The sequence below is a fragment of the Equus asinus genome, chromosome 4 (assembly GCF_041296235.1).
Source record: "Equus asinus isolate D_3611 breed Donkey chromosome 4, EquAss-T2T_v2, whole genome shotgun sequence".
In the NCBI taxonomy this organism is placed as follows: Eukaryota; Metazoa; Chordata; class Mammalia; order Perissodactyla; family Equidae; genus Equus; species Equus asinus.
The window spans coordinates 118,788,914-118,811,384 of NC_091793.1; the positions used below are offsets into that span (position 1 = coordinate 118,788,914).

The following is a 22,471-nucleotide window of genomic DNA, read 5'->3' on the forward strand; positions in this document are numbered from 1 at the left end:
AAGAATAAAGAGAAAAACTAGAGTGCTAAGAGACTGGAGGAGATTTATGTGTAATCAGGTTTTTGGGGGAAATGATTATTATTTTAGACATTTGTTTTTTAGATGATTATGGGGTTTCCTCTTGGAAAAGCCCCAGTGCAGCTGTATACAGAGAATGGAACTTGGAGGGGAAGCTGGCTTTGAGGTTAAAGATTTGGGATTCATCAGTGTGTTGGAATTAGTTAAAACCATAGATCTCAATTGTGACACCAAGAGAAATGTGCAGGATCATCAAATTGTCAATTATTTCAAGAAGAGTGCTTTCTGAGGTAGATTTTCAATGCATCTACACTGATTAATTTTATTCTGAGATTGTTAGTTTTTTTACATCAGTACAGGGGTTAAAAATAATTTTAAATAATCTTCATTGAATTATAACATCAGGCAACACAAAAATTGTTTTTAACGGGGTGCAATGTGCTTTCAGAAGTTCCATTTGGTAAGTCTGTAAGATTGAAAAACAGCTAAGCTTAATGCTTCAAAAGCACAGAATGTTGTGAGGGCTGCCTGGTTTCAAATGTAGGCTTCAGCACTGACTGTGTGATCACAACTTAGTTACTTAAAATCTTTCATCTCAGTTTGCTTCTCTGTGAAATGCTAAGCCTTGTGTATTTACAGTGAGAAACAAGATGAGAAAATACAGGCAAAGTCTTGTCACACTGTAAGTGCTCAACTAAACATCAGTAGCGATTCCAAGTATTACTCTTACTCTTAATACTATGAGTATCAGTAGTTGTGGCAGTAGTAGTAGTAGTTAGTAACAGTAATAGGAAATACTTGTGCTGTGAGAACTATCTGAAAATCTGTGGGATATTTTGGGCTATAGAGTTAATCAATATTCTCATATTTTCCAGTTAATGTTGCAGTTTCTCATGTGACCACAAAAGAGAGATGTGTTTCTTTTCTGTGTCTGAGGTAGGGATATAGGAAAAAGAAAGAGGAATGTGGAAACACTAAGAAACAAGGTCAGGCAACTGAAGGAGTGTTTTCTGCTTGGGAACTCAAAATCTTAGGAGTTTTCAAGATTCGCACTTGCTCCTGGAACCTCGGATGATTGGCATTGCTTAGAAATGTGGTCATTTCCAATACAGAATAAATGTGGAGATTATTACTCTTTATTGTACTATTATACTATTTTAAATATGAAAATCTTATTAAATTTTCTTAATTACTGGGACTGATTGTGAGGGAGCTGAAGATGTGGCAGAGAACTTTAGTTTGTCTTTACCCCTTTATTCTATTTGGATATTTTTCCTCTGAACGTGAACTTTTGTAATTTAAAAAACAAATTAAAAATTTTTCAAGTTACACAAGAAAGCTATGAAACAAAGGATGCAGATTATACTATGACCACGCATGACTCTTGTAAAATTCTAGAAATATTACCTGATGAAGAATATAGATAGTATTCTCTCCTCCCCACAGTAATAGGAGTAAAATGCTTTTAAGTTTAGTCTATTATTTCCAGGCGTTAATTTAGCTAGATCTTTTTAGGGTAGTTCATTTTTAAAACAGGTTAGTCTCATGAACAGCAGTCAAGCCTAGATGCCTGACAAGAGCAGTCTTCCCATGTCTTCCTTTGGGGTCTCTTTCTCTAGAACTTCCTGCCAGCCATGAGTCCAGGAACTTCTGAATTTACTACAAGATATACTCCTTTAAGACTGGAGCCAAGCATGAATTTGGTTTCTTTTATGATGTAGATTGTAGTAAGTGATTTGTATAGAACTTTTAATTCTTGAAAATGTTTTCACATCCATCATCTCTTTCTTTCTTCCAAATCACCCTTTGAAACAGGGAAAATAGGCTACCCTGTACCTAGAAGACCATTTTCTAAAGCTGTGTTGTGTCTTTTTATACATTTTTGTGAGTTATACAAGCATCAGCTTCAGAGTTAATCGTTCCATTTCCCAGCTGTGTAACACTGGGCATGATTATTAGCAAGACTGTATATTTTTCACTTATTTATTAGTCAGTTATGTTTCCTCCTTTGTGAATTGGCTGCTTATCACTTTTGTCCGTTTTTCTATTGAGTCATTTCCTTACTGATTATAGTGGTTCTAGATGGTATAGACATTAATCACTTGTTAATTACAGGTGTTGCAAATATCTTCTAAATGGTTGCAGGTTACCTGTTCAATTTTTTGTGGTGTTTTTTGATGAAACATATTTTTCAATTTAACTCTGAGTTTATAAACATTCTTCAAAAACTTTTAAAGTTTTCTTTTCATACTTAGGTCTTTAATCCCCACCCCCCAACTTAATTTTGTGCATAAGATGAGAGGGAATCCAATTTTTCCCATACAAAATACCAAAGTTGGGAACTGCTACTGTGCAAATCAGGAGTCTATTTGGCTGTTATCCTTAGGGCCTGGGCCCACTTATTGGATGGGCTCTGGATCTATTTATTGAAGTCTGTCTTCTTCCCACTGAAATGAACTCCTAGACTTGCTTTGCTCTATTTATGTACAGTTGGCCTATTTGTCTGTTTCTATGCTGACACCACATTGTGTTAATGTAGCTTTTAGTCTCCATATTTGGTAGAGCACATCTTTTCAACTTGTTAATCTTCAAAATTGTCTTGGCTACTTCCAGCCTTTTGTTTTTCCGTACATATTTTATTTTCACCTTTATGAAGGTACAATTGATAAATAGAAATTGTGTATATTTCTACAAATTTTTATATACTTATACATTATGAAATAATCACCACAATCAAGCTAATTAACATATCCATCATCTCATGTAGTTATCATTTCATTCCTCCCTTCCACCCTCTCTTCCTCCCTTCCTTCCTTCCTTTCTTTTGTGATGAAAATGCTTAAGATCTACTCTCTTAGCAAAGTTTAAGTATACAATACAGTATTGTCAACATGGTCACCATGCTGTACATTAGATCTTCAGAACTTACTCATCTTGCATAACTGATACTTTATACCCATTAAGCAAAATCTCCCCATTTCCTCCTCTTTCCTATTCCTGGTAACCACCATTCTCTTCTCTCCTTCTATGAGTGTGACTATTTTGGTTTCCACATATAAGTGATATCATGCAATATCTGTCTTTCTGTGTCTGGCTTATTTCATTTAGCATAATGTCCCCCAGTTTCATCCATGATCCATGTTGTCACAAATGGCAGGATTTCCTTATTTTTTAAGGCTGGATAATATTCCAGTGTATTTATGATATATATATATATATATTATATATATATATAAAATCACATTTTCTTTACTCATTCATCCATCAATGGACATTTAGGTTGTTTCCATATCTTGGCTATTGTAAATAATCCTGCAATGAACATAGGAGTGCAGATATTTCTTTGGGATGCGGGTTTCATTTCCTTTGCATACATACCCAGAAGCGGGATTGCTGGATCATATGGTAGTTCTATTTTTAATTTTTTGAGGAAACCTCATATTGTTTTCCATAATGGCTGTACCAATTTACATTCCCAACAAGAGTGTACAGGGGTTCCCTTTTGTCCACAACCTCATAACACTTTTGTCTTTTTGATAATAGCCATCTTAACAGGTGTGAGGTGATAGCTCATTGTGGTTTTGATTTGCGTTTCCCTGATGGTTAGTGATGTTGAACACTTTTTCACATACCTGGTAGCCATTTGTTTGTCTTCATTTGAGACATGTCTATTCAGATACTTTGCCCATTTTTAAATTGGGTTATTTACATACATATTTTATAATTCATATGTTGAAATCCTCACCCCTAGGGTAATGGTAATAGGTGGTAGGGCCCTTGGGAGGTGATTAGGTCATGAGGGTGGAGCCCTCATGAATGAAATCAATGCCTTTATAAAAGAGACCCCAAGAGAGCTCCCTTTCCCTTCTACCATGCGAGGACACAGCAAGAAGATGACCATCTGATAACCAGGGAGCTGTTTCTCATCAGACACTAAATCTGTTGATGCCTTCATCTTGGATATCCCAGTCTCCAGAACTGTGAGATACAGATTTCTGTTGTTAACGAACCACTTGGTCTGTGGCATTTTCATTCTAATAGCCAGAACAGACTAAGACAATGTTCCTTTAGAATTGCTTTTGACTTTTAAAAAAGTAGTTGAATTATTCTTAGAAACAAAACTTACACAGAACCCCAATAAGTAAAACAGATAGAAATGAGATTGCTCTGGATAAACCTAGGGTGGATAAGCCAGAGCTTGGTCTGTTCTGTCTACTCCATCTGCCCTGGCAGCCCCTTTGAGGGGCTGTGAAATCCTGAATCTGAAACCTGGAACTGAATCTAAAACCACTAATTTAGAGTAGTTCTCCTTTTCCAGGCATACAAGATGCTTGTTTGTTTCTTTATTAGGCACTGACACTTACAGAGACAAATCTTCCCTATACCTAAGGTCTTCTTTGGTGGTTACTTGAGCATCGGGTGGGTTGGAGTCACTCAGCTACTGTTTACTGAACCTCAACAGCAATGGCTGGAACAGGACAGCTGGTGTCAGGCCCAGGATTGGGTTTGTCAGCTTGTTTTGTTGTGTTATTTTTCCCAACAGTACAACTGATCCACCAGTTGTCTGATAGGGATTCAGTAGAAGGGAAGAAGAAGCCCTCAGAGCTCTTAAATTACATTTGTATTTGCCTTCGCACCAGCCCATCTCAGAAATGTGCTGCTGAAAAGGGAGGTGCCTGAGCATCTGTTGAGAGATGCTCAGTAGGCTGCTCTGCACTAGCAGTCTGAGCGTCATTTTTACACCAGGAGTTTCAGAGAATGTTCCAGAATTAGTGTGAAATATATACGAGTGGTTTATACTTTTCTACCTAAGAGAGGGCTTCCTGTAGATGACCTTGCACACAAGAAATAGGTTATTATATTAATCAAAACTGCTTAATTGTATTATGACCCTCTTATCTTTGGTAGTCATATAGGCATGGCTTTCTAGGGGCTAGATATCCTAGGATATGTCACTACTTTAATGGGCAACAATAGACTCCTACAAAGAAAATTTCCCTACTTAATTAAAATAAATATAACAGCTATGCAATATGTATATAAAACAATCACATGTGTAGGCTGAAGAATGGTCCCCAAATGTATTTGAGTTCTAATGCCCGGAACCTGTGAATGTTACTTACATGGCAAAAGAGACTTTGGAGATATGATTAAATTAAGGATCTTGAGAGGGGAGGATTATCCTAGATATCTGGGTGGGTGCTAAATGTAATCACAAATATCCTTATAAGAGGGAGGCAGTCGGAGATTTGACATTGAAGAGGGAAGGCCATGTGACCGCCTCAGCAGAGAAAGTGATTTGGAGATGCAATACTGCTGGTTTTGAAGCATGAGGAAGGAGGGAGCGTGGCCCTGCCAACCCCTTGAATTCAGCCCAATGAAACCGATTTCAGACTTCTGACCTTCAGAACTGTAAGAGAATAAACATTCGTTGTTTTGAGACAGCAATGTGTAGTAATTTGTTACAACAGCCATAGATAACTAATACAAGATGTTCTGGATAGATGGCAAGAAAAGATGGGGAGGGAATCAAAAGAAATCACAGCAAAAGTAATCATAAGATGTCCTAACTCCAAACTTCTGAGAATTCGCAACTAAGTATTTGTAATCTAAGGATTTTTGTTATTATGCCAATCTCCCTTTTTAGGGGACTCTAAAATCCACACACCAAAATCAACAAAATGCAGCTAACACAGAAATTCCCACATGCTTGATCACAGAATAGCGCTGGTAATGGGGTATTTTTGTTGGTCCTTGGATGAAGTGAGGAAATTAAAGGCAATGAAATGAGTTTTTTCTAAATTAAATTTATTTAAATATTGGCACTTATATGTTAGATTTATATTATTTGTTTGTAAAACTATCTTATGCTGATGTTATGTTAGAATTTTAAGCAGTAAGTTTAGAATAAGACAGCAAAATTAAAAGCTGGCAATTGGCCCTAACATTTTCTGGAACTTTTACTGGTCTATTAAATTCATGAGTCTAGTAACTATTTACCTAACGCAGATAATCAATCATAAAAATGTTTCTACCTTATCAACTGCATTAGTTACTTATTGCTGATATAACAAATTACAACAAACTTAGTGGCTTACAACAACAAAAGTTTGTTATCTTTCTGTTCTGTAGGTTAGACATCTGACCTGGGTCTCTCTGGACTGACATCAAAAGTATTGGGATGGCTGCATTCTCCTCTGGATGCTGTAGGGAAGAAAGCCTCTCCTTGCCTTTTGCTTCGACGTGCTTCTAGAAGCCTCCTGCATTCCTTGGTTTGTAGCACTTTCCTCCATCTGCAAAGTCACCGACAGCACACTGAGTCCTTCTCACACCACATCGTCTCACTCCCACCTCTTGCTTTGTTACATCTCCCTCTCTGACCCTTTTCTTCTGCCTCACTCTTTCACTTTTCATGATCTTTGCGATTAAATTGGGTCCACTTGGATAATCCAGGATAACCTCCCTATTTTAAGATCAGCTGATTAGCTACCTTAATTCATCTACAGCCTTAATTTCCCTTTGCCGAGTAACGTTACATATTCATGGCCTCCAGAGATTAGGATATGGACATTTTTGGGGGTGAGGGAGCATTATTCTGCCTGCCACAATAGCAAACTTAACCTAAATAACAACTGAGACAGAAGTATTGATGTGGCTTAATTATGATTATTTCCTTAGGATGAATCATGAGCATGGAAATTTGTACATTGGATATATGCACATTGTAAAGGGTTTTGAAGCATTTTGTCGAATTGCTTTGCAAAAACCATAGCAAACTATTACATCAAATTAAAGATTAGATTCTGAGATGCATTATTATTTTGTGTGCCATTAAGGAAGAAAAATCACTGCCAATTAAACTATGACACTATTTTTTATCCCTTAGAATTTGTATTTGATAGTTATTTAAAGAATTTTCTTAAACTCGCTTGGCCTCAGGTTTTTATCATGCATCACAACAATATGAAGAACTATGGCCAAGTTCACACAGTCACAGGCGATGCCAACTACATCAGAAGTGCTGCCTGGCTGAGAGTGATTTAAGACATTATCGATTAGACGGTACATTTTGATTTCAGAGACGTTAAAACGTGCATGTTGGAATCAATGAAATGCAATATATATAGAATCAGGAGACCCTTAGAACATGATGATTTAACATTCTTGATCCCCACTCTTTAGTAGTAACTGAGATGGTCCGTGATGGGTGGTGATTTCAGTTTTCCTGAGACACATATTGCACATTTCCCACCTGGTCACACAACGGGGAACCTCAGTTAGTGAATGAGCATGATGGGTTGTGCACTCAAGTCATATGGCCATGAATGCACCCATGCAGCAACTCACACTCTCCTTGCCATGCTATGCCTAAATTTAAGAATATGCAAAGACTTCCTGTAACCCTCACGCGTGTCAAGTCTGTGGTGGGCAGTTATGAAAAAACAGCATAAATTACCCAAGGGAAAAAGTAGTCTTTCAAAACACCTGCTTGAATAATTAAAAAATAACTACCATTTATTCAAGGCTTACTATGTGCTGGGCACTGTGCTAAGGGCTCTGTCAACATTTCCCCATTTAATTGCCCACAACTCACAACCTTGCACAGAAGATATAAATGTGCCCCTTTTATAGATGAGAAAAGTGAGTCCTGGACTAGGTAAATGATATGTTCCAGGGAGAACAGCCAGGAGGGGCAGAGCTAGGTTTTGAACTCTGGTTTGTTTGACTCTAATAACTGGACTACGCTGCCTTCGAAATTAATTACATTGACTATATCTAAGCAAATAAATCTCTGCTTCCAACTTATTGAAATTACATTAAAGTTAGGGGGAATTTTTCTGTCTGTACTGTAATTCACCTTTCTTACCAGTGAGAAAGTATCTTAATGCTTATAAGTATCTCAATGCTTATAAGATACCTCAGGAAAACATACGTTATGAAAATAAATTTCAAGGGGTAACAGCACAAAATCTGGATTTATCATTTTTTTCCCTAAACTGAGAATGGCTAAAATCATTTCCATTTCCCAAGGACGTCCCTGCAACCCCCCGCTACAATTTGAAAATTATTCATTCTTCATCATGACTACACAACAATGTTTTTATATAGTTTTTGAATTAATAAAGTACTTTTTGCTAAGCATCTATTCAAAACGACTTCTTTAAAAAAGAACTCACAAATTAAAAATAATTATTATATATTGAAATATAGAGGCAACTTATATCACTGGTGTATTTCAATCTTAATATAGGTTAACACTTCTACAATCTGGAAATTTACTCTCATATAACAGACGGAACCGAAGTTAGGATTTTTGAAGAAATCAGAAAAAAAATAGCCTAATAATCTCTTTTTACATATCATTGGTATACAGCAATTTGAACAATCACTGATATTTACTATTTAGTTTAGTAAATAGACATTCTTTTCTTATAGTTTCTGCACTTCACTGATTCTTAGATCCCTACCACTAAGTAGCTCTCGACCTTGGCCATATATTGGAATCACCTGGGGAAGCTTTAACAAACTACTAATGTCTGGTCTCACCCCCAGCCTTGAGATTTAATTAATCAGGAATGTGACCTATACATCAGGATTTTTAACAGCTCCTCAGTCATCACCAGATTATTCTAATGTGCAGCCCAAGTTGAGAACCACTAACATAAAGGGTTAGATAATAAAAAAACACATCTTTTGAGTTTGAGGAAGGAGGCTGCTTCTAATGGCTTAACAGTGATAATTTTGAATCAGCCACAGATTTCCATGTATATATCTTTTCCTAACAGCATAGATAATGGAGACATAGTTATGTTGCTAAATACTCTAGGCATTTCATGGACCAAGAAACATAACCAGATTATTATCTCATTGTAACTCTCCTCCTAAAATTATCTTATTTGTTTCTGGAATTCTGTTACAAATTTGTGTTTAGATCATAGTGCCAGAAAATTCAATGGTACTACTGTCTTGGGGGTGGGGAGTGGGAGTTTCTAGTCATAAGGTTTAAAATTTATAGCTTACCATCTTGGGTAGTAATCCTGGCCAAGTTTCTTAAAAGATAATTTGACACACTAATAAAATTTCTGCCAGAATAATCTTTTGCAGAGCCAAAGTAACTTTAGGTATGATAAACTGGCCCCAGTGCATGAATTTATGAAACGAACAATTATAACAGGCTATCTGTACTTCTGATACTGCTGTTTTCTCTAAAAACACACATAGAAGAAAGCAAGATTTTGTATAGCAAGTGGTAGAGATGGAACTAGGCCCTAAATAATAATAATTTCTATTCATACAGAATTTTTAAAATTTTTCTTAAAGGTTCTTCACAATAAAGTTCTTTATTTGGTTGCTATGGTGATTTGAAGTCACCTCAATTCTTGGTAATGTTCTATCTTAAATAAATGTTTTTACAGCTCAAGCAGTGTACTAACAATGTAACTCAAAAGAAAATTCATGATTGGTTGATGAGAAGCTATCATGATACTGTCAAAAAGGATAAGGTAAGTCATTATGATGTTTATATCTGGCATTATTGCTGTTTCTAATTAGCATATTTACCTCTGGTTCAGACTCTATATCATTATACATCAATACTCCACTTTACATACCTCCTCAGCGTTATGTCTTCTAAATAGACAATTGGCAACCGCAATAGCAAACACTCCTAAGAGGAAAATATGACCTCTTAAGAGGAAAGTGTCATCTACTGGGACTTGATGTCAGCAAATGAATATTCATTCAAATAAACATCTGTTACTTCCACAAGCCACTACAGTAAATCAGTTTTAAGAAGCTATACAGCGATGACTATCACATCACCTTCCACCACCCCAAATCAATCTCTTTAAAATGGGATCCTTCTTCTTTGGATTTTAAATCACATATACTACCTTAGAACACATTATATCTGCTTAGCTTAGGCAAAATAGAAGCTATATGCTCCTGATATCAGTTTTTACTTATTCCATATTTGCAACACCTAACTGATATGGTTTATCAAGCTAGATGGTTGTGAATGCTGCAATATTGATCCTTATTTTCAGTCTTTAACAAACAAATGTTTGTTCTTGTATTAAACTGACTAAATGCGCATGTATGCACGTATGTATATATATTTGTACTGTTATACCAATTAGACTAAGAATACTCAGATTAAGTTTTTGATCCACGTGCTATTTGTACCAGACTAGGCACAAATTGCCTGGTGATGGTGAGAATTTTCTCTAGACAATTCCTGTAAATGACTTGCTATTGTTTTTACGTATTCACATACTTAAAGGTACAAATATAATTTATCCTTGTTTTCGTGTTCTTTTCAGAAATCCAGAAATTTCAGCATTTTATAAACTTCATCAATATCAGGCACAAATGAACTCTTGCTCCTATTATAAAGTGAAGAGTCTAATCAATGTTAAAATGTTAAATCTAAATTTGCAGATATTTCTAAAATTTAAAAGAAAATAAATTTCAACATGAAATGGTATGTATTTAAGATCTAGCTATCTTTTCTAACATTGAAATGATGGAATACTAAGATTTATTTTCATAATCTCTTACTTTTTAAGGGTTAGTCCACTTTAGGAGACTTTTCTTCTAAGTCTTTGACCTACATGTACCATGCTAATAAGTAACAATTTTGAAATAACTTCAGTTGTTTTCTTTTAATGGAAGTGCAGAGAGAGAGTGGGATAATATAGACATTTGATTTAATAAATACAATAATTTGAAATTTAGGTCAACATATAACAGGCTACAAGCGATAGTAGAGAAAAGGGACAAAGGAAGAGAATGGCAGAAAGAAGAATAAACTAGAGAGAGATTGGCAGAAGAAAAATTGCCCAGAGGGACCAAAATCATTTCTGATTTTTACAGTGCTTCCTTTCGTGTCTCTTTCTCATTGGCAAGCCTTTGTCAATCCTACCATCCAAAGATTGTCCCAAAGCAACCCTCTTGGGACACCAAAAACCAAAGCACTTCCCCATTCTTCACCGGTTGTCAACATCTCCAGCCTGTCTTAGACGTCCCAATTCTTTCCCTTCTGACTATGGGGCCAGTGATGCCACTAGTCCTTCCCCTCCCTCCCATCCCCTTACCTGGAATGCCACTTATTTATTTAGAATTGGCATAGTATAGTAGTCAATAGCTTGGGTTTCCCAGCCCGAGTCCATCATTTACCAGTCATGTGACCACGGGCAAGTTGCTTATCTTTCTGTGCCTTAGTTTCCTCATCCATAACATTAATATATAATAATAGTACCTGCCTCACTGGGGCTACTGAGAGTATGAAATGAGTCAATGTATACAAAATACAGCATAAAAGACAATAAGTGTTACAGAAGTGTTTGCTATTATTCAACAAATATTTATTGAGTTCCAACTAGGTGATAGGCACTGGGGATACAGTGGTGATGGCAGGGAGTGGGTGAGAGACCAATATCTGAAGTATCCTTGCTGGAAGGTTGAACTCTGAACTCTACTCTCCTAAAAAAATCAAATAAAAATAACTTGCTACAATGCGAAAAATAATTCAACGGCTGTTTTTTTAACCACATAATTATCCTTAGATAGAACTTGTTTTCCATCTACTCAACCAGTGCCTACTTCTTCAGCGCCTGCTCCATGTGTGTGTTTTGAAGGACATGTCATCTACATTCAAAAATACAGTTTTCTCACTTGTTGAATAGGTTCTCAATATTAGTTTGTTGAATAAGCATGTAAATCCCTCTTTTACATCCTCTGGCTTCTCGTCTAATGTATTTGAAGGCAGTAAAAGCACATTTCTAAGGGGCTGTGTATTACGATAAAGAGGAAGTGAATGAAATTTTGCCATCGTTTTGTAGGCAGGAAACTCCTGTTCTTGGACTTGAAGCCGTCCCTCTTAAATCATCTTGCTAGATTATAAACCCTTAAGAGCAGAGATGGTATCATATCTTGTTTGGTACATATCTTCTAGCACTGTGCTTTACCCTTTAAAAGGCATTTGTTACATTTGTTAAAGGAGTAAATAAAGTCTCAGATATGCACACAATTGTATTTCTTAAGTTCAGTTTTGTGTGTGTGGCAAAAATGGCCATAGATAAGTTGTGGACCTTCTTTTGTTTTTCGCTGAGGAAGATTAGCCCTGAGCTAATATCTTTCTCTATTTTGTGGGTGGGTTGCTGCCACAGCATGGCTGATGAGTGGTGTCGGTCTATGCCCAGGGTTCCAAACCCACAGGCCTGGGCTGCTAAAGTGGAGTGCACTGAACTTAACCACTACGCCATGGGGTTGGCCCCAGTTGCGGATCTTTTTTTAAAAGAAATTTTTCTAGGGACAAGAAAAAAAAAAGTTTAGAATTAACCTGACCGGGAAGTGAAAATCTCACCTGATGTAAACAACCTTATTAAAAATGACATTGTTTTCTTGACAAAATTCCAAACAACTAGAATTACTGGTATGTTGTTTCCTGCTTAATTGACAGACGGTTTGAATGCATATATACTTATAGAGCCAAAATAACTGGGGGTCGGGTGCGGTAGGATGGAGGTGGAGTGGAGTGGCTGGGTATGGTAGCCCTTATATAGAAAAGACATTTGAATTTTTAAAAGCCAAAATGAATTTTAACAGTTAATCAAGTTGTGAGGATACATATGCCTTAAATCACTGCTGGCATAAGTCTTGCCATTAAGCAATGTTAGTGTTTAAAAAAGCACTTCCAGCCATGTTAGTTAATTCAGTTTGTTGAACAGCACGTCCTTATACAATAGCATAAATCACAGAGATTCCAGAATTGGAAAGAACCTCCAGACTCTTTCATTTTGCTGATGAGGAAACTGGCATCCAGAAGGCTGCAGCAATGTAATCAGAACTAGAATTCAAGATGCCAGGTTTCTGAGTCAATAACCACGATGTTCTGATTAAGAGCTAGAGAAAGTTGGACCAAACATGTAACAGTTTTATTTTTCCATCAGTCCTTTTAAACACTTCTGCCAATGAGTCTGAGATTGATTGAGGTTGACTGATTTTAACCTTAATTGCTAGCACGCAGCTTTATAGAACACATAACTTGATTTCTTCTATGTAGACATTTTATAAAGCAGGTTAGAAACATTTTGCTGCCCCATTGTATTTTTAGAAAAGAGTATGAGTCAATATTCACTTTCTGACCACGATTCTATAAGAAGTTGGTGAGAAAATGTGGTCATTGTTCTCCTGATGTATTTCAGAGGTTAGGGTCACATACCAAACACCCTTAATTTATTTGAATGTATGAACTTATTGTCCTTTAATTTCTCTAAAAACTTCTGGACTCCTATGTTTGGCCTGTGCTACTTTTCATGAAAATCAGGTCCATAAACATATTAGGCAGTGTAAAAAGATTATGTTTCTCGTTGTTGTTATTCTATAACATTCCCTTCAACGGACTTTGAATGTGAAGATACTTTGGCCATCCATTCATTCAGGAATTATTTACTAAATATTATATGCCAGGCACTGTATTAGGCACAAAAAACAGATACGAGGCCGGCCCAGTGGTTAAAATTCACACGGTCTGCTGCGGTGGCCCAGGGTTCACTGGTTCGGATACTATGCACCGCTTGTCAAGCCATGCTGTGGCAGGCATCCCACATATAAAAAAAAAAAAGTAGAGGAAGATGGGCACAGATGTTAGCTCAGGGCCAGTCTTCCTTAGCAAAAAAGAGGAAGATTGGTGGCAGATGCTAGCTCAGGGCTAATCTTCCTCAAAAAACCCCCCAAAAAATAGACATGGTCCCAGCCCTCATTCTAGTAGAGGGAGAAAAATATTAAAGAAATAATCACACCAATAAATATTTACTTACAAACTGTGATAAGTATTATATAATATATATAGTGTAATATGAGCAATAACAACAGGACTGCCAAATTCATATCAACATAGAGAAGATCTTTCTCATGCTCATGAACAAGGGTGAGAAAAGACTGTTACACTTAAAAGAACTTTCTGATGACATCCTCTTGACATCTCTACAGGAGCTGGTGACTTGGGAAACTGGATTATATTCCCTGGTGGATATAACAGTATATGGAATTGGGACAGAATTCCAAATTTCTGCCTCTAGTTCTGTCAAGAGCTACCATTAAGACTTTAGAGAAGTCATTTAGTGTTTCTGAGACTCAATTTCCTTGGTCAAAAAAGTCTCACACTTCAATATCCTTTTCTTGGATTATAATTACTGGTAATAAATGGTCATTTCCTTATGAGTCCAAAATGGATATGCTACTTACCTCCTCCACACACTGAGCATATATTCTTATTGAAAATTATTTATCACTTTTTTAAATTTCACATCACTCTGTGATGTTTACTTTATCTGAGTTATTTTGGGATATTATAATCCATGGAAGTTAAAGCCATATGCACTCTGACATTTTCTGAGGCATACCTTTGAGTTTTTATAAATTTTGACAAAACTCTACAATTTTGACCTGAAAAAAACTAAAGTATAACTCTCAACCTATTTAATTAATATTCCCATTTTACAAAATATTGTTTTACTTCTTTAGTTATAAAGACATTCAACTAAAACGTCAAGTTGTTTATCATGTCAAATTAAACTACTTTTTCTTCAGCCCCAAGTTAAAGCATATTGTTTCTTATTGAATCTCTTCCAATTAGATAACCACTTGTGCAATACAAAAAAGGTGGCCAGAATCACCAGGAAACAGGCCCTTAACGTTACCAAAATGATTGTTTGTATATTTTTCTAAATCTCTTTTACACATTTTCCAGACAATCATATTGTGCATACAATTTTGTCTGCTGAAACAGAAAGCATACTTAACCTGATTTTATGTATGAGATACTCTAAAACACCTTGGAAAAATTTGTGACATAAAGTTGAGTAAAAACATCAGTTAAAAAGACAATGCACAATATCTTTTGTTAGTCCTATTAACTAAGCAAGGCATGAGCTGATCTCATAGAAAAGGATTTATCTTGAGGAGGAACTGATGGGAAAAATGATAGTTATAATACTCACCATTTTATATTCATGTATATTCCCTTGAGTCAATAGACCATAATTTACTAAAGCATAGCCTTTATGTTGGACAGTTTGAGTGGTTTCCATTTTTATATAGTATAAATTATACTGGGATAAACATTGTCAGGCATATGGCATTTTTTAATATTTTGGATTATTTCCTTAGGATAGATTCCCAGAAGTAGAATTAGTAGGTTAAAGGGTATGAACATTTTTATGACTCTTGAAACACATTGCCAAATTGCTTTCCAAAAAAAGGTTACATCAATTTGCAATGCCACCAGCAATATAGGAAAGTAGGCTTCTCATAATATTCTCACAGGTATTTGGCATCATACAGTTTTTAGATTTGCAAATTTTGTGAACAAGAATGTAGTCCCTCATTTTAATATACATGTCTTAGATTTTTTTAAGGCAACATACAGTTTAATAACCTCGAATTTCTAACATGTCCTTTAACTGGCTATGACAATTTGACATTTTTATAAGTCTATACAGAATTATATGTGATATACATTAATCCCTTTTCATAGTACAAACTGTTTTGTCTATTTTGTTCTTTCAACTTGGTGCCTGTGTGTTTATGTGTGTCGGGAAGCAAACTGAGCATTCCATTTTTGTACCTAGTCAAACACATGTTTTCTTTTGTGTTTCTTTTTCCTGTTTTTTCTTTTTCTATGCTTTTTAGCATAGCATATCATAACTCCTCTCTATCTACATTAAGTACTCAAATTATTCTAATTTCCCTAAGGAGTGACTTTTTAAAAACTTAACTCTTGAATTCATCTGTAATTTATGTTGACGTATGATATAAGGCATGGTTGTAAGTGATCTTTTTCCATATTGGTAACTAGTTACCTCAATATCATTCACTGAATAATCCTTCGTTTCTCTGTGGTTTAGGTGAAATCTTATTTGTTATATATTAAATCATCTAATTCTTGGTTAGTTCTGTGATCTATCTGTTCTTGAGCCAGAGCTTATTAGAGTTCCCTCACAAGGCTTCTTAAGGATTTAAAAAGCGGTCTTGTCTATTTTTTTATATCAATCTTAAAATTTTAACAAATTCTAAAAGAGTCTGCTTGATTTTCATCACTTCTTTTAATTTATAAAATAACAATTTAAAAAAACTGTTAAAATAGTATTTATTTTCACCAAATGAACACCTCATCTTTTTTTCTCATTATAAAAGGGGAATTTGCTTATTAAAAAAAATTAGAAAAATACTAAACATAGAAAGAAGGAAAAAGGTTATTCATAGGTACTCTAAAACATAAACATAGTTAACCTGTTAGAGTATATTCCTTTTGGATACTTTTGTCTTGCTAGTTGTAAAGATATGGTGCCTATTCATTTGACAGGCATTTTCTGAGCACTTACTTTGTGTGAGAAACCTTGCTAGGTATTGAGCCAGGCTCTGACTTCACAAAATAGACAAATCTTGCCCTCATTAACATTTTATCATAATCTGTTTTTGTATTTTTGCATACTCCTCACATGTATTATTTTAATAACTGAAAATTTCACTGTGTCCGTGAATTAGTTTGTATAATTATTTTCCTATAGTTGGACATTTCCAATTTTTCAATGTTATTTTCCTACATTTAGAATGTTTCCTTAAAATACATTTCTTGAAATGGAGAAATTTGGTTAAAGGGTTTGAACACATTTAAGGCTCTTCACACAAACTTCCAAATTGCTTTTCAAAGGGTTAGTACCAAGTTTCACTGCCACTGGAAATGGACAAAGGGAATTTTTATTTTTTTACAAATTTGCCAGCAATGATTATCATCACTAAAAATTGTTTATGTTGTTTCGATAGGTATCTCATTTTAATTTTTCTTTTTTGATGGCTAGCAAGGTTGAGGGTTTTTTTAATTTATTATTTTTATTTTTGCTTTTTGTGAGGAAGAGTCACCCTGAGCTAACATCCGTTGCCAATCCTCCTCTTTTTTTGCTTGATGAAGATTAGCCCTGAGCTAACATCTGTGCCAGTCTTCCTCTATTTTGTATGTGGGTCACCGCCATAGCGTGGCTGACAAGTGGAGTTGGTCTGCACCTGGAATCTGAACCCACGAACCCGGGCAGCCAAAGCAGAGCACGTGGCATGTTAACCACTCTGCCATGGGGCAGGCCTCTGAGTTTTTAAAATAAGGTTAGATAAATGTATTTATTTAAAATTTTTCTGTTCATGCCTTTTGCCCTATTAAGGTGCTTCTGTTTTCATTTCATGTCTATGAGCTCTTTCTGGCACTTACCCTTCCTCAGAATTATTTCAAAGGAGAAAAGCAGGAAATGATCACTGAGTTTTGTACTCTGAAGTCCATGAAGCCAAGTGGAGGCTTATGCACCATTCCATTCCTAGGGCCCCGCCCAGCGTCTGGCATGTGCAGGTTTTCCACACATGACAAAATGGAAGAACTCAAAGATGTCAAGCAGTGCTTTGGACTCTGGGAGTCCAAAGACAATGAGACTAACAATGGCAAACACGGCTTCCTAAACTAAGCCTGGGCCAAGACATGACTTCCTAGTAAACCAATCCAATTTTTATGGGTAGAAAGAGAAAATTTTATAGCCAAAGGACAAAAGAATACAAGTAACTTGGTAGCTTCTGAAACAGCCTGGAAAAAAGAAAGGGGTAAAATGAAAGGATATTGAGAAAAGCTATTGAGTAGAAGGAAACAAACAAAAGCACTCTGAAATCAACAAAACAAATTAATAAGTATTTACATAGGTTACGTGCGAGGTATGTTGCTGGCCGTGGTGGGTGATTAAAAAAAGATCTGTAGCCTCACAATAGCTCACAATCACTCAATTCAGAAACTTCTTAGGCAATTCAAATGATATATTCCTGTAGAATTCTTGGTTACACACACATATACTTAGGTACATATATAACACTGAGACCCATTGACAGGCTCAGGAGAAAGCATCTCCCAAACTAGGAAGTCTAAAGGATTCTGGGGCCTGCCTTGTCTGCCCTTATAATGACAGGTCCCTTTTGGTCACAACATTTTGGGGAAAAGTGGAGAGGATGCAATGTGGCAATGTCTGTTGCAACTGGATTTACTATCTTTCCTCTTACTCTGCTTCTCTCAGGGATGTGAGTGAGAAGCTGGCAGGACGCCATACTAGCAAAACAAAAAGAGGAGCCCGAGAGGGAACCATCTTCTTGTGGTAGTTGGTGCCTGCTTTTTGGTACTATTTTGAGGGGTCATATGAGACAATTTTTTATTACATATTTTATGGAGTAATTTGCATGAGGTCAATTTTGTGTGCCCTCAGGAGTGCCTATAAAACATGATCCCTAATTTCAAGGGTAGACATGACAGAAACAAGAGAGAGAAAATACTGACAAAACACAGTGTCCTGTGAGGAAGAACTTCATGTTAGAAAACAATTCATAATTTACAAGTTGCTTCTGGTCAAGATGGTGATGTCACGTTACCTTGGAGGAGAGTTGTGAGCTGAGAAAGAGTCACCTGAATGACCCCTTTAGTCAAGTGAACAAAGGCAGCTGGGTACCTAATATTGTGAGGGCAGCCACTACTCTCCCTAACCTTATGGAGCTATGCATTCTCTCTATGGTGACTTTAACAATATGGTAAGTACTATTTATTGCACACCTGTTATATCCCAGCTACTTTGCAAAGAGCATCTTCTATATTATCACCTGTTGATCCTGATACCGAACCTCTTAATCTCAAGTTGGTGTGCTGGATGTGCAGCAAGCCAAACACTGAGACATCAGTTGTTGCAGATGGAGAAAGGCCCCATTCTACTTGGCCAAGATAGAAGGTGGGAGCACTGGTTTGCTCAAATCCACCTTAACCAGAGCAAAAAGTAGGAGGGTTTTAGAGAGCTAAGGGGCTTGACAGGAGGAGCTGGAAACAAAGGGGTCACCCCACTCTCCCATACGCCCTCGGGGCAACCTGCACCTTGGCTGCTGGGGGCTGGCCGTTGGGTGATCTCAACCTCCCCAAAGGCATTCTCTTTCTCCAGCAAAACAAACTCACAAATCCTTGAGACCCAAGTCACCCCTCAAATTAAACAAGAAAACAGCGCATTGGCCAAATTCATCTACATCATGCTGGGAACAAGGTCAAAAGGCAATCATGAGTATCTACAGTAACCCTCGGGTACCTGGCTTCCATCCCTCCAGGCCAATTTCATTGTTACTTTTTTGACCTACACCCTATGACACCCTATAACCCCAAGATGAATTAATAATTCCATTGTTAACTATTGGTAATTAATAATGCTCTACTCATCTGTTCACTCCTTTAATGCAGCATTTCTCATTCTGTAGCCCACATTTCTGGCTGTCCCACTGCCTGTTGAGTTCAGTAAGAGCAGCACGTATGGTTTACTCCAATTTCCCAGCATGTGGTAGTTCCCAAGTATTCTCTTGAGTCAATGTTGAGTGGAATTCCATGACTTCAAACTCATCAAAGAATCATGCAGTTTTTGAGCAAGAGAGGGACTTAGAATCATCTTCTTTTACATATAAGAAAAATTAAGTTGGAACAAGTAACTTGCCCGAGGTCATACAAACTTAGCAAAATGAAGTTTAGAATCCAGTTCCCTTGCTTTTCAGCGCAATATTGTTGCTTCTAAAGAAGATGCTCCGAAAACACACCTAAATGTCTAGCTCCCAATCTCCTGGTCCCACCCAAATCCTATCAGCAATTGGCCTTTGGGCCTTCAGGCTATTTCTGTGATATTAAATTTCCTCAAAGAAAGCACTTTTATTTATAGCTTTCCTTTCACAGCTCCCCATTCCAAACAAAGCAAAGTCCAAACTCCAAATTGGCTGGCTTCCGCTGTAGCATCACAGTATAAAAGTGGGGGGGGGGGGATGTTCTGTCTATATTTTCACTAACAAGCTCTTTCCACAAGGACCCTTTGATTCAACCCAATCCAAATGCCTGTCAACACACACACCATGCTCTTACTTCACCATTTCTTGAGACACACTCTTCCTTCAGACTGGAGTATCCTTCCTCCTTATCGACCTGGTGAACTTTAATGATCTGTCCCCTTGTGGACTGAGATCTTGTAGCACAGAACTGAGAGACCCGGCTTTCGTCACACAGTAAGAGAATGAGTGAATTTCGTGTGCCCAGCACTTAGCAGCAAAGCCCTCAGCAGAGTTCACCAAATGACCCTGTCTTTGGAAAAGTACAGAAACTAACTTACTCTGCAGAGTTGTAAGCACCCCTTTACCAAAACTTTTCTATTTGGAGGAGAAATACGTAAAGATGCTGGCTCTCTGTCTTCTTTTCCCCTTTAACTCTAGTCCATGTTATGACTCTGCCATTCTCACTCCCTCTGTGAACTCCACATTCTCCCAGCACTCCTGCCCCTGGACACTTATGGGAGAGGAATCCACAAATTCCTTCGGGGCTCCATCACGGGAGCAAGTTCTCAGTAGTTGGAAGTCCGAGCTGAAACCAGGAAGTTTTTCTACTTCTGGCTACTTTGTGCCTGAGGCAAAAACTGCAGAGTCCACGTGGAGGTTGCAAGAGAGGACAGAACAACAGTAACCTTCACTTCCCCACCTGAAGCTTTCCCAGGTGGACATCCTGACCCAGGATCACTCACGGCTTCTCTTTCTAGAACTGGCGACTCTTATGCATGTCAGAATAGCCCCGCAGGAAAGAGTCAGGTTTGAACCCCTCTAACTCCCCTCCTTCACTTTAAAAAATCTTGCGCGGGACATTTAAAAAATTATTTTCGATTTTTAAGTTTTCAAAGCATCCGAAGGACTGTCCCCTTTGGCAGGCTGAGGGCCAAAGACAAGCAGAGGCTGGTCCCCTAGTCTCGAAATCCTTTTACCTTCCTCGATGCCCCAACCCCATCTTGCCCCTTCAGCTCACAGGAGGAGCGAGGGGCAGCCCTCCTCCGCCTGGGTGCCTGGCCTCGTCAACGACACCCATTGGTCTCCAGCCCTCCAGGGCTGCAGGGGACTCCCGACCACGCGCCCAGGGCCCTTGCCCGGGCGTGGGGGCCCCGGGGTCCCCCGCCGGCCCCAGCGCAGGCAGAGAGGAGGCGGCCAGTCCTGGGGACGCCCCGACACCAGCCTGGAGGGCGGGTAGCCCAGTGGGCAGCCTCGCTCGGAGGCGGGCTCAGGCCGGAAGCCACCCCGCGGCACAGCGGCCCCGCGAGACGTAGCCCGCGCCCTCGCCCTCTCCGGCACCGGCTCCGCGGCCACGGCCGGCAGGGGCCAGCCCGCCGGGTCCCCGCCGCGCTCTTTGTCCTGGCCGCGCGCGGGCGGACGCGTGCGCCCCCCGGGTGAAGGGAGGCGCGGAGAGCGCGCGCGGGGGCGCGCGGGAGCCGCTCGTGCCCGCCGGCCGCCGGCCGCGCGCCCCTCCGCCAGGCAGGCAGCGAGCACGCGCGCCGCCGCCGCGCCGGCCCCTCCCCCGCGCTCGCCTCGGAACTTGCTGACTGCGCGGCCGGGAGGAGCCGAGCGGGTGGCGGCGGCGGGAGGCCACAGCGCGCGGGGGGCTCCCGCGTCCCCTCCGCCTCGCCGGGAGCTCGCGCCCTCGCCCCGCGGAGCTCCCACCCCCCTCGCCTCCGAAGGCGCTGGGCGGCGCCACCCTCCGGCCGGAGCCCGGCACTGCACAGCCCCCTCCGACTTTCAATGTTCCACACTCCCCGGCCAGAGCCTCCTCGGCTTCTTTTTTTCCCTCCCCCCCCTTTCCCCCCCCCAGCTGCCTCCATTTCCTTAAGGAAGGGGTTTTTGCTCTCGCCCTCCCCCACACCGTAGCGGCGCGCGAGCGGGCCGGCGGGCGGCCGAGGTAAGCGGCGGGGCCGGGGGCCGCGTGGGGGGCGGCGGGGCGGCGGCGGCGGTGGGGGAGGGGGCGGGGGCGGGCAGCTTTGTTCGCGCCGGGCGCCCGCGCCGCCGGGGTCCGCGAGGCGCGCCGGGCCGGCCGGCGGCTCGCATCACTTGGCGCCCGGCGCGGCGAGCGCTGCCGCGGCCCCGCGCGGCCCTCCCCACAAAGGGCCGCGGAGCTGCGTGGCCGCCGCCGCCGGCCGCGGCTCGCCTCCGCGGCGCGGAAATTTGTTGCACTTCTTGGGGCTTTGTTTGTTTGTTTGTTTTCCCTCGGCTTGGCTTTTTCGTGCTTCTGGACAAAATGTCGGTCCGTGATGTAAAAATTGCGCGAGGACCCCTGATGGCATTGGGAGCTTTGCAGAAGGTGCAGTTTGGATTGGGCTTTTCCCAGGGTGGCAGCTCGGGCTTGGCCGGATGGATCTTCGCTGCTGGCCGTGGAAACGGCTGGAGCAGCTTGTTAGTTGATTTTTAAATTGCTAAGTGTTGTATTTAAAGGCTTACATGCACAGAGGAGGAATCGCCGCCTTAAATAAGCATATGGGCGATTAACAGGGTATGTTTTCCTCTCGGAAAGGGAATTTGGTAGCTTTGACCAATGGTAGTGTGTAAA

The 22,471-nt window shown here is 39.5% G+C and overlaps 1 protein-coding gene and 1 long non-coding RNA gene across 4 annotated transcripts in view; both read left to right on the forward strand.

The window, feature by feature from the left end:
- The first annotated feature begins 3,867 nt into the window (after positions 1-3,867).
- On the forward strand, positions 3,868-10,496 carry LOC123284990 (uncharacterized). Its single transcript, XR_006526403.2, has 4 exons — positions 3,868-3,998; positions 6,151-6,290; positions 9,435-9,521; positions 10,341-10,496. It is a non-coding gene; the product is annotated as an uncharacterized lncRNA (long non-coding RNA).
- A 10,912-nt stretch (positions 10,497-21,408) lies between these two features.
- Positions 21,409-22,471, forward strand: part of UBE2E3 (ubiquitin conjugating enzyme E2 E3) — an 88,146-nt gene continuing 87,083 nt past the window's right edge. Inside the window, exon 1 of one of the 3 annotated variants that reach the window (XM_044768619.2) lies at positions 21,409-21,826. The gene's annotated coding sequence lies outside the window, so the exon portion shown is untranslated. Of the gene's footprint in view, positions 21,827-21,936; positions 22,415-22,471 lie in introns of those variants that run through there. The other 2 variants (XM_014834086.3, XM_014834087.3) reach the window with 2 other exon arrangements.